Source organism: Ipomoea triloba, chromosome 7 (genome assembly GCF_003576645.1).
Source record: "Ipomoea triloba cultivar NCNSP0323 chromosome 7, ASM357664v1".
In the NCBI taxonomy this organism is placed as follows: Eukaryota; Viridiplantae; Streptophyta; class Magnoliopsida; order Solanales; family Convolvulaceae; genus Ipomoea; species Ipomoea triloba.
In genome coordinates this window covers 12,875,578-12,886,992 of record NC_044922.1, presented here as the reverse complement: position 1 = coordinate 12,886,992, position 11,415 = coordinate 12,875,578, and the positions used below count along the sequence as shown (strand labels likewise).

General features: G+C 33.9%; 1 pseudogene; it reads left to right on the top strand.

Annotated features, from left to right (window-relative positions):
- The window catches only part of LOC116025814, a 16,928-nt pseudogene extending 13,619 nt beyond the window's left edge, over nucleotides 1-3,309 (top strand).
- Nucleotides 3,310-11,415: the final 8,106 nt, after the last annotated feature.

Below are 11,415 nucleotides of genomic sequence, written 5' to 3'. Positions count from 1 at the left end.
GGGGGGGTGAATAGACTTGTATAAGATTTTGCAAATCTTTTCAACCTCTCGTGTGTATTGAACTTAGGATGTTTAGGTTCGATACCTCACGAGGTGAAGACAAAGTTTTATGCACAGCGGAAATGTTATCCCCTTTTAGTTAGCACGAGTTTAAGTTAGTTCGAGAAGTGCGTTTATATGCAGTGCAATCGAGAGGTTAGCGAGAGATAAAAACAGTAAGTAAATGCAAGAGAGATTTTTAAGTGGTTCGGCCAACCCGCCTACGTCCACTCTTCTTCCAGAAACTCCCTGGAAGGATTGCACTAAAAACTTCCCTTTTTAGTACAATATCGAGCGCTTGAGCTTTGATCACGAAGCCCGCCTCAAGCCTCAGGTTTTTCGCCCCGCTTCTTGTTACTCCACCTCTCGAGCACTTGACCTTTGATCACCAAGCCCGCGTCAAGCCTCAGGTTTCTTTCACTCGGACAGCTGCCAGGTTACTCCACCTCTCTTGCTTAATCCAAAGCAAGGTGTTTTTTGGTTGTCACAGTTGAATGTAACAGACTCCAATCTGACCACAAGCTATCGTTGAATCAACTTCGATGTAGAGCAGCTTTGGTCACCTTCTGGATGTATAACAGTTTAATCTCTGTAACTCTCTTGAAACACTAAGATGTGTTTTCTCGCTGTTTTGAATATCAGGATGATATTCCAAGTTAAGCACTTGCACTTGAACGTTTTAGACAGACACTTCTTAAGAATTTCGAACCCCACACTCCTCTTTTCTTCTGTGTCTTTACGTCCTTATATATGAGAGTAGAGGAATAATTCCGTTGGAGGGAAAATTATTCCGTTTGAAATTTGTCTCCCATGCTGATCATGGGTCTTGCATATTTTCAGCATATTTCATGGAGTGGTGATCTTGTAACTTGAACCTCTTTGTCTTGTAGTGAATATTCCATAGTTCACTTTTCTTGAGTCCATGCTCCACTTTCGTCTTTTGGTAAAAGTTACTCTTTTTATATTCCCATTATTCCTTGTTTGTAGGGAATCAGACCACTTCAGCATTGGTGCACCTTTTGACCGTTTGTGGTGGAAATCTGACGTGTCATCCATTTCCGCCCATTTTGAAATCTTCACGTTCGGCACCTCTTCATTATTCCATCTCCATGATATTCTTCTTCTCCAAACTTTAAGTATGACCGTCATTCAGCTTTGTTGGAGAATTGTTAGTGTATCGAGACCAAGGTTGATATCTTGATTGCTTGATGTCTCGAACTCAAATATCGAGAGGTCTATCTCTCGAACTCTGTTTATGTCTCGAACTGGATAACTGTATCGAGAGGTCCTACCTCTCGAACTCTGCTTATGTCTCGAGACTTAGTTGATGTCTCGCAGACCCTTATTCCTCCAGTGTTGTCCCATGCTTTCTTCTGATCTGTCTATATGATTACAACACACGAGACTTCTAAGATGTTCAAACAAATTTCCCTCAAGCTTAAATATTTTCCGAGTTGAGCTCAAAGTTACCCGGTTGTATTTTCGCTCTTGGTTTACTTGTCGAACTTACAGCGTTTTGCCTATGTGTCGAGACTTGGGGATTTCTACTTAACAGTTGGTATCATCAAAACCTATTACATGATGTTCCTAACACTTTTCTCATAATTTTTTAACTTTTTAAAACTATTTGTATCACACTGTTAATGAGTATGTCCCAACATGATCTAAGAATGTCTAATATACAAACTTTTCTAATAGGTTGTCCAAGTACCAGTTGGCACTGTAATTCATGTTGTGGAAGGAGAACTTCCTTCTGCGGTTCAGAAAGTTTCTTCAACAACTTTAGATCCCTAGGATATACCCGGTACACTTGCTACTGATTCATCTGAATGCTCTCTACAATCTCGTCCAACTTGTGAAACCGAAACCACATTCAAGAAGACTGCCAGTCCTTGTGTTGACAACTCAACTAGTACCAGATTAGCCACCTGTGCTTTGTTGGGTTCATCTCATGCTCAAATTCCACGTTCAAGAATGCTCGATTGTAGTCAGTCGGAAGGTCAAGATAGTGACAATGCTGTGTCAGGATCGGAGTGGGAGGATGAATGGGAGGAGAGTGAGAATGTGGAATACAATGTAGCAGAATTAACGGAACCATGCCAACGGATAGTTATTGCTCTGGGAGGGAATGGTGGCTTAGGTAACGTCTCTACAGGAAAGACTTCAAAGAAGACACAGAAGGGAAACGACTCTGACACTGTTGACGCTGCAGAATATACTAATGAAGAAGTTGCATCACTAAACGCTGGTTCGCCAGGCTCAGAGGTTGTTCTCGTGTTAGAGCTCAAGAGCATTGCCGATGTTGGTCTTGTAGGGATGCCGAATGTAGGGAAAAGCACCCTTCTCGGGGCTCTGTCAAAGGCAAAACCTACAGTAGGCCATTACGCCTTCACGACACTGAGGCCAAATTTGGGGAATCTAAACTACGATGACTTTTCAGTTACAGTGGCTGACATCCCCGGGCTTATAAGAGGAGCGCATGAAAACCGGGGGCTCGGGCATGCATTTCTACGGCACATAGAGTGGACAAAAGTTCTAGCGTACATGGTGGACTTGGCAGCGGCTCTTGGTGACAACAAAGGAATACCACCATGGGAACAGCTTAAAGATTTGGTTTTGGAACTCGAGCATTATCGCGAGGGTTTTTCTGATCGGCCATCCTTAGTAGTTACAAACAAAATTGACGAGGATGGAACTGAAGAGGTTTGTAAAGAGCTCAAACAAAGGGTAAGGGTGTCTGGCGTTCCCATTTTTCCTGTCTGTGCAGTTTTGGAGGAAGGAACCTCTGAGCTCAAAGATAGTCTTAGGTTGCTTGTGAACGGTATAGAATCGTGCCGGTTGAAATTAGACAATATCGTTCTCGATCTCTAACCTCTTCCAATTTTCCAAAACGAGAGAGAAAAACAAAACAAAACCAAAGAGAACCTAATTTATTTATGAATTATTCAGTAAAATTTAGGGTGTGTTTGGTTGGTGGGTTTAGACATAAGAAATGGGTATGAAAGTGATTGCTTGTGTTTGGTTGATAGGCTTTGTGAATGCTACTATGAGTTTGGATTACCCATTAATGACAAAACCCATACCCTTGTTAAATAAGGGTTTCATCTCCCTTCATCCTTATTTGATACCATTCCGATTCCGATTTTCATGTGCGAACCAAACGCACCCTTAACGTATATGTATCATTATTTTATGTATTTATTTTTAATAATCCAAATTTTCTGAATTTGCTATTATATTGAATCCATGAATTTGCCTTTAGGCCGGTAAATTTAGCTTTAGGTAAATTATACAACGAACGTGGGTCTATTTTTGCATTGTGAACTTTTGTTCAAAAATAACATTTAGATTTTATAAATACAGTTGATACATTGTGAACTTTGGTCCAAAAATAACTAGTTTTTGTACCTATTAATAAATTGAAAGCATTGAAAGAACATGATTATTATAGACACATAACATGATATTAACTGCATGTACAAAATATGTATTTTGTACCTGCAATTAATTAACAATTAATGATACAAAAATTATCAATCAATTATAGGTACAAAAAGTGTTAATTATAAACACATAATTTTTGAAGTAGGTTTCACAATGCAATATGAACCGAACTTGGTTCATGATACAACAATTGTTAGTTTTAAAGCTCAATCCATAATATAACAATTGTTAGCTTTAAAGCTCAATACCAAACTATATACTTCTATGCATAAGAAATTCAACTCAAACTCACTCTCCATAGTTTGCAAGTTTTAGACAAGACTTTTCATTAACAGATCAATGTCCTGGAAGCTTTTATGTATGTTTTCATAGACCACGTACTGCTAAAATATTTGCCTCTCCATTAAGGGATATAATGAATTTATTCTTCCAATTTTAGTATTACATTCACTTTTGATTTTCATACTATCATGGATATGGACATGGTCTCCGAATGAAAAAACGTGCAACAGAAATGAAATGAGAATATGACATAATAATAGTCAACAAAAGAGTGCTTGGATTTGAAAGGGTTTTGGATCACAATTTTCACGGTACTTTTCGATAGGAACAAAGGTAGAAATTTCAACAATTGAAGATTTGAAGACTAATATATATACCCGCATAATTATAAAATTTAAAATGTTATTTTCCTTAAATTATTAATAAATCTTGAATTGTTCTTTTAATGATGTGATAATATATGCTAGAGCACCGCCATTAGTATTTTTTTTTCTTTTCAAATTCAAGTTTTTTTTCCCACCAAGTAGGATTTAAAACAAAAAGAAAAAGAAAAAGGAGAGTAGTTGTGGGTGCGTGAAGAGTACGATCTTGCTAGGCACTTGCTTGTAGTCAAATACAATTGTTAATGTTTTTATTTTTTTTTCCACAGACAAAAAAAAAACATTTTAGTAGCATAACCCATTTCTTTTCTCTCCTCCAACGTAACATGATCGTATACTGAGAGTGTTAAAGTGGTCGAGACCCGCAGGTCATCCCTATCCACCTTCACCGTGAGGCGGGTTAGGATGTCATACATAAATAAAATTTATATTATTGTCAATATAATAAAAAAAAACCTAGATAATTATCAAATAAATGATAATAAAATATTTATACAAATTATAAAAATGTTACATTTATTTTTGTACTTTATATATATATATATGTGTGTGTGTGTGTGTGTGTCTGTCATACATAAATAAAATTTATATATTTTAAATTGTATTAAGATCTCAGTTATATATATACAAACACAACGAGGCAAATTCACAGCTTCCTACACTATAATCTCATTGCATGACGCTACCCTCTATACTACCACCAGTAGTTCAATTGCACATGACACATTATCAATAAATAATAAAAGAAAAAAAAACAAGTACTGAAGATGAAGATAATGACAATGCTACCCGAAAGAAAATTAAAAAAATTTAGAGAAATTCAAACCAAAACTAGTATTTATTTAGACTATCATTTTCAAACTAAGTATTTAGACTAACGTTTTTACAAAATTGTAAACATTTATTTTAATGACAATTATAATCAATCTCTCATATATTATCTTGTATTTATATACTTTGAATTACCGATTTAAATAAACAAATTCAACATTCAATTACATATGCATGAACATCTCCTATATAATCTTGCATTGATATAATTTGAAGTATTTATTTAAAAATAAATATTAGGTAGTATCTCATTCAAGCAATGTGCGTGAACAGTGACGGAGCCAGAAATTTTGTCCAGTGGGGGCAAAATATAGTCAATATAAATTACACATCTCATTATTGTTTGATATAGGCGAAAAATAAAATACATCAAAATTTTATAAAAATATTCATGACAAAATATGAAACATAATTAATTTGATAAAATAATTCAAATAAAAACGCGCATTATAAATTACACATCTTTATTAATTTTTTAAAAAGTTATAAAAAGGTTTGAAGAAACTGTTTAAAAAAAACACTTAAAGAAATATATTCATAAAAATTGTTGGATATAGGTGAAAAATAAAATATATTAAAACTTTATAAAAATATTCATAACAAAATATGAAACATAACCAATTTGATAAAATAATTCATAGAAAACACATTATATATTACATATCTCAAATATAGGCATAAATATTATTGAATATATAGACAAAAAATAAAACACATCACAACTTTATAAAAATATGCATAAAAAAATATGAAACGTAATTAATTTGAAAACATATTATAAATTACATATCTCATTATTAATTTTTGAAATATAATTAATTTGAAAACATATTATAAATTACACATCGCATTATTATTTTTTTAAAAAGTCATGTATGCATTACACATCTCATTATGCATAACAAAATATGAAACATAATTAATTTGAAAACATATTATAAATTACATATCTTATTATTAATTTTTGAAACATAATTAATTTGAAAAGATATTATAAATTACACATCTCATTATTAATTTATTTTTTTAAAAAGTTAATGTATATATTACACATCTCATTATTAATTTAATTTATTTTCAAAAAAGTTAATGTATACATTACACTGATTACACATCTCATTATTAATTTTTTAAAAGTTATGTATACATATATAAAAATTTAGTTGAAAGCCGCCATGGGGATTAGCAGATTCAAACCCTAGACCTTATCAAAGCCGGATACGCACCTCTACCGACTCAGTTGAGTAACTCGTCTATATTTATTTGTTTTTATATACCTTTATTTAAAACTAAACCTATATATACATACAAAGACTATATATGGGATAGGGGTGGGGTGAGTGGTGGCAACTGCCCCCACTGCCCCAACTATAGCTCCACCAATGCGCGTGAAAAACTAGTGAATATATATACACACACGTAGAATATTAATTTTATGTGCAAAAAAATTATACATTTTCTTGTTTCTTGTGTTCCTCGTCTTGCTACGTATCGCTTTCACCCATTAACCGCCTCAAAAGACGTCTTCAAATTGACAATGAAAATATTGTTTCATAAGTTATTTCTTATAGTATTTTTCTTTATCAAAATAAGAAACACAATTGTTTATATAATTCCGTATAGCGTTGATTACGTGTATAACAGATAAACTTCTAAGATGCCATATTTTGCTTGAATGTCATCAAATATAAATTATAATTTTATTATAGATTTTTTTTAAATGTTAATCAACATTAATATGTTTAATATCAATTAGTATAGGTCAATAGTACAACTATTCACAGTGATAGTGATATAAAACAGTCTGGTCACAGGGGTGAAAGTTTGTGAGAAGAGACCACGATCGAATTCACCAACCGTAGTATGAGAACAATCTCTCAAAGTGAGAGCGTAATGAGCAAAAGTCTAATCTTGTGTTCAATTGAGTTACCATGATTTACACACTCCTAGAAGTTTAAGCACTTGTAATAATATAAATAGATCTGTTTTGGCGAATTGAGGGATCATTTTGTATACTCTCATTCACAGATATTCTTGAAATAGTCACTCAGCAGGCTACGCTGGACCTACTGATAGACATTGTACTCACCCAATGATCAATGCATCCTCGTTTCTTTTATCCATATGTCAATAGTATATATCTCTTTCTAGTCTAATTTAGCCTACTGCTGACTGCATAGGATTTCTAATTATACCTGATGTAGTAAATACAATGATCTCTACGGATAGGTAGAAGTGTCAAGGTCAGATCGCTTAGAGATTCTGCTTCAGTCTGCTTGTTGATTTAAGTCTATGAGCTCGGTTACCTTAGTAAGAAGTCAGAAAGTCCCGAGCAGATAGTAGGTATGTGAAATAGCTAAAAATCTCCTGTTCTTGTCATAAATGCGCTATTTATAGAGGTAATTAAGAAAATGATACATGTCAGAGGTCTGGCATGACGGGCATGTGTTGAACATGCACTAGGGAGGCTCAAGAATGGCGCCCCCTCTGGCCACACCTGTCTGTCCGATCCACTGAGATATCGAGCTTCATTGATCCAAGTGGGCCTACTCAGGAAGGTCGCCACGACTTGAATAGGTTGGGAGACTTCTTCTTGGAGTAAAAGGTTACTACGGCCCCAAGTTAGCTCGGTTGTAGCCTTCAGGTTAGGAACGTCAAGCTAATGGTCAGTAAAGATCGGGAATGCTCCCTCTCGACGACCTACATGGATACCGAGCAATTGTACGGTACGAAGAGGGAGATACCTAAGAAATATTCCCTATTAATATCTATACCCTAAAAATAATTGTTTGACAATATTTAATAATTAATATAACGCAAATGATATACTTGGCATAAAAGTTAAAAATACGTTTCATAAAACTCCCTTACAATATATATGGCTTTATGAGAGCCGTAGAAAATTTCTCAAATATTATTGGCTTATTGCTGATATTTTTCTTGGTATTCGGTCAGCAATGATGTCACACAAGGCACATTAAGTCATTAAATATCACACGATCTTTTATCCTCACAGTCATGCCAAATCCATTGAGGATGATGTTAACAACCCAATATTCAATAATTTTTTTTTTTAATTCCTCCTTGCATAAATTTAGTGGATGATAAATTTTATTAAAGACATAGGCCCTATTTGGTAAATGACTGTTGGCTGATTGGGTTAGAAGGTATGATTTGTTAATAACATTACCTGAGTGTAAAAAGTTGTTTGATAGATTAGATGTTAGTTGATAGCTGTTTAGCATAATTTATTTTCTTAAAAAGCTAATTGAAAAGGCTGCTTTGAGTAGCCTTTTGAATTTTAGTATTTTGGAGTTACAAAAAGCTTATTAACTAAACAATTAATAGTGATCAAATAAGCCAAAATTGACTGATAGGCTGATTATTTACCAAATAGGGCCATACTTTTAATAATAGGGTGAATTCGATTTCTAACACAAACATTAAGGGGTTTGTGTTTGGATTAGATTTATTTGTGTGTAAAAGTATACAATTTAAATCAAATATCATGATTTATTTATTAACATATGGAACGAATTTGAACATTAGAAATTTGAATTTGAACTCTTTGTGTACAGAAATCTTCGTTGGTAGAAATCTAAAAACTATTTTGCCCAACATACACGTAGTGACAATTACATTCATTATCACCCCGTGGGACCCACCCTCCCCAAATGTCAACCTAAAAAATTTAATGCAAAAATAAACGTCATTAATTAGTGCATAAATTATCACGCTAATTCCTAAAGATTATAACAGTTGACGTGTACGTATCCCCAACTTTCAAGCATAAATAGCACCCAACTCCTCCCAGAGAGAATGCAAGCAACAATACAGTTTGGGAGAGATATAATATTGTACACATATTTTAGTTTGTTGTGTTTGAAGGGATCGGAGTAAAAGATGTCTTCCGGTTGCAAGTGTGGCTCCGACTGCAAGTGCGGCAGTGACTGCGGGTAAGCTTCCCGGCCCGCCGGCCCGCCGGCAAGGCCATCAACCACCATCATCTTATTTTTTGATATATACCATATGAGAACAATAAGATTTGGGTGAAACTAATTCTATTGTTTGGATATATATATTTTGCTCCCAAATTTTATTTATGTGACCAGTTGAACTGCTCATGCGGATTGGATATATATATTTATATATATATTTATATATATATATATATATAGAGGGGCAACTTAATATTAAACTGTATAGCTCGATTCTCGATTACAATTATGATTTTAACTTTTTTCTCTTTTTTCTCTTGCTAGATGTGAAGAGGTGACCACCACCTTTACCATCATCGAGGGGGTTGCACCAGTGAAGTTGTATGTGAACTTCCGTGATCTATTTATCCTTTTTTAATATTCTTTAAGGGATTAAGGTTTCGATTTATATCTTTTGTATACGATACAAGTATACATGATATGTCTAGTTGTATTGGATACTATAGAGATCAATCAGTATTTGATATAATCTAAATAACATATATGGTTATACTCGGTATAAATATATACATACATCGGCACTAGTGAAGTTGCATATGTGAATTTCCATGATCTATTTATCAGTTTTAACATTCTTAAGGGATTAAGGTGCCGATTTTTGTCTTTTGTATACGATACAACTATACATGATATATCTAGTTCTATTGGATATTATGGAGATCGGTTTGTATTTGGTACAATCCAAATAGCATATATTGTTATATTCGGTACAAAAGATATACATACATGGACACCAATGAAGTTTTATATATGTGAATTTCCATGATCTATTTATTCTTTTTAACATTCTTAAGGAATTAAGGTGCCGATTTGTGTCTTTTGTATTGGATACTATATATATGAAGATCTATATTTGGTACAATCTAATATAAATAGCATATATGGTTGTTCTCGGTACGAAAGATATACATACATCAACATCTGAGAAATAACTAATTTTTATGAGTAGAAAAATAATATTTTATTTGTTTCTAATGTTGGGATTGCAGGACCTTAGAGGGGTCTTCTGAGAAGGCTACAGAGGGAGGACATGCCTGCAAGTGTGGATCAAACTGCACCTGTGACCCTTGCAACTGTTAGGGCCAAAATAGTGCAAATTAAATAATCACCCCTTCAAGCTATGTATGGATTGAGCATGTCTTATTAGGGTTTGTCTAAATATATATACATATATGTGTATGTACTGATGATAATTAATGGATGGGGCTTTTGCAGTGATGATGATGAGTGTAATAATAAGCAGATTGCAGATGAAAGTTATGCAGATCTTTGTTGAAGTGTCACTTAGATTTGTGTGATTCATTTATGTTTGGAATGTGTGGTTGCTTGGGTGTTTGGACTTTATCCTTAATGTATGTTGAAAGAGGTTGACTGTACTGTATTGAACTAAATGGTATCATTAATGTTGTGTAACTCCGGACCTTTTTATCTTTTTGAGTACTATTTACTCTATTACAACAATATAGTATATGTTTTTTTTGAAAAGAAAATGATGACAATTTCATTAATTCAAATTCGAGTAAAAATCAGTAGTGATAAACGAGAGTGGCGAAAAGTTCCGTTCCTCACAAGTTGACTTAGAACAAGACTCCCTAACAATGAAATGCGCCGTCATATTTGCGACTCGTTTAACAAAAGAAAGACGTTCATCCATTCTGGAAAGAATAAAGCTGATCTTTTACCTACTGCCACCATGGGAACTCAAACTCATGACCTCCCATATCTATGTTCTGTGACTACTCATTGTGTATATTCATTCAATATTACATAACCAGTTTTGTTGGCGTGAGTTTTAGTACATTCTCATCCCTTAAAAGAAGTTGGGAGTTCAAAACCCTCTCTCTTAATTGGGCATTTGGGCCGACCTAGTACGAATGAGGATTAGTCTGAGTATAAAAAATTCTACAATTGACGAACATATTGCAGCCACATAACTTTTGGACCAGGGCCCACAATGCAAGATGGACATTGGTCCATGGTATAACAATTATTTATGACACCTAGTGGTCTGATAAAAAAATAATATTTCATACAACTAGCTAGGCAATCACCAGAACCTATTGATATGCGCAATGTGCAAAATTATATGCCCAATATTAATACTCAATGTTAATATTTTTTTTAAAAAAATAACTACTTTTTTAAAATTCATAGTTGTAAAATTCATATTATATTAACATGGGGCATTTGGTTGGAGGGAATTACAATTCATTCCTATCTAATTCCCACATAATTTCAAAGGAAAGCAAACTCCTTCGCTCCGTGGGAAGGAATTGCAATTCTCTTATTTTTATCGAATTAGAATCACATGCCACAATATTTTAATTCCATGATTTTTAGGAACGAAGAAAAAAAAAGAGGATAACCTTGATACAAGTACTCATCTTTTTTTAACCTAAAATTGATGTCTGACCTCCCCTCTCGATCATAGTGTCTTCTTG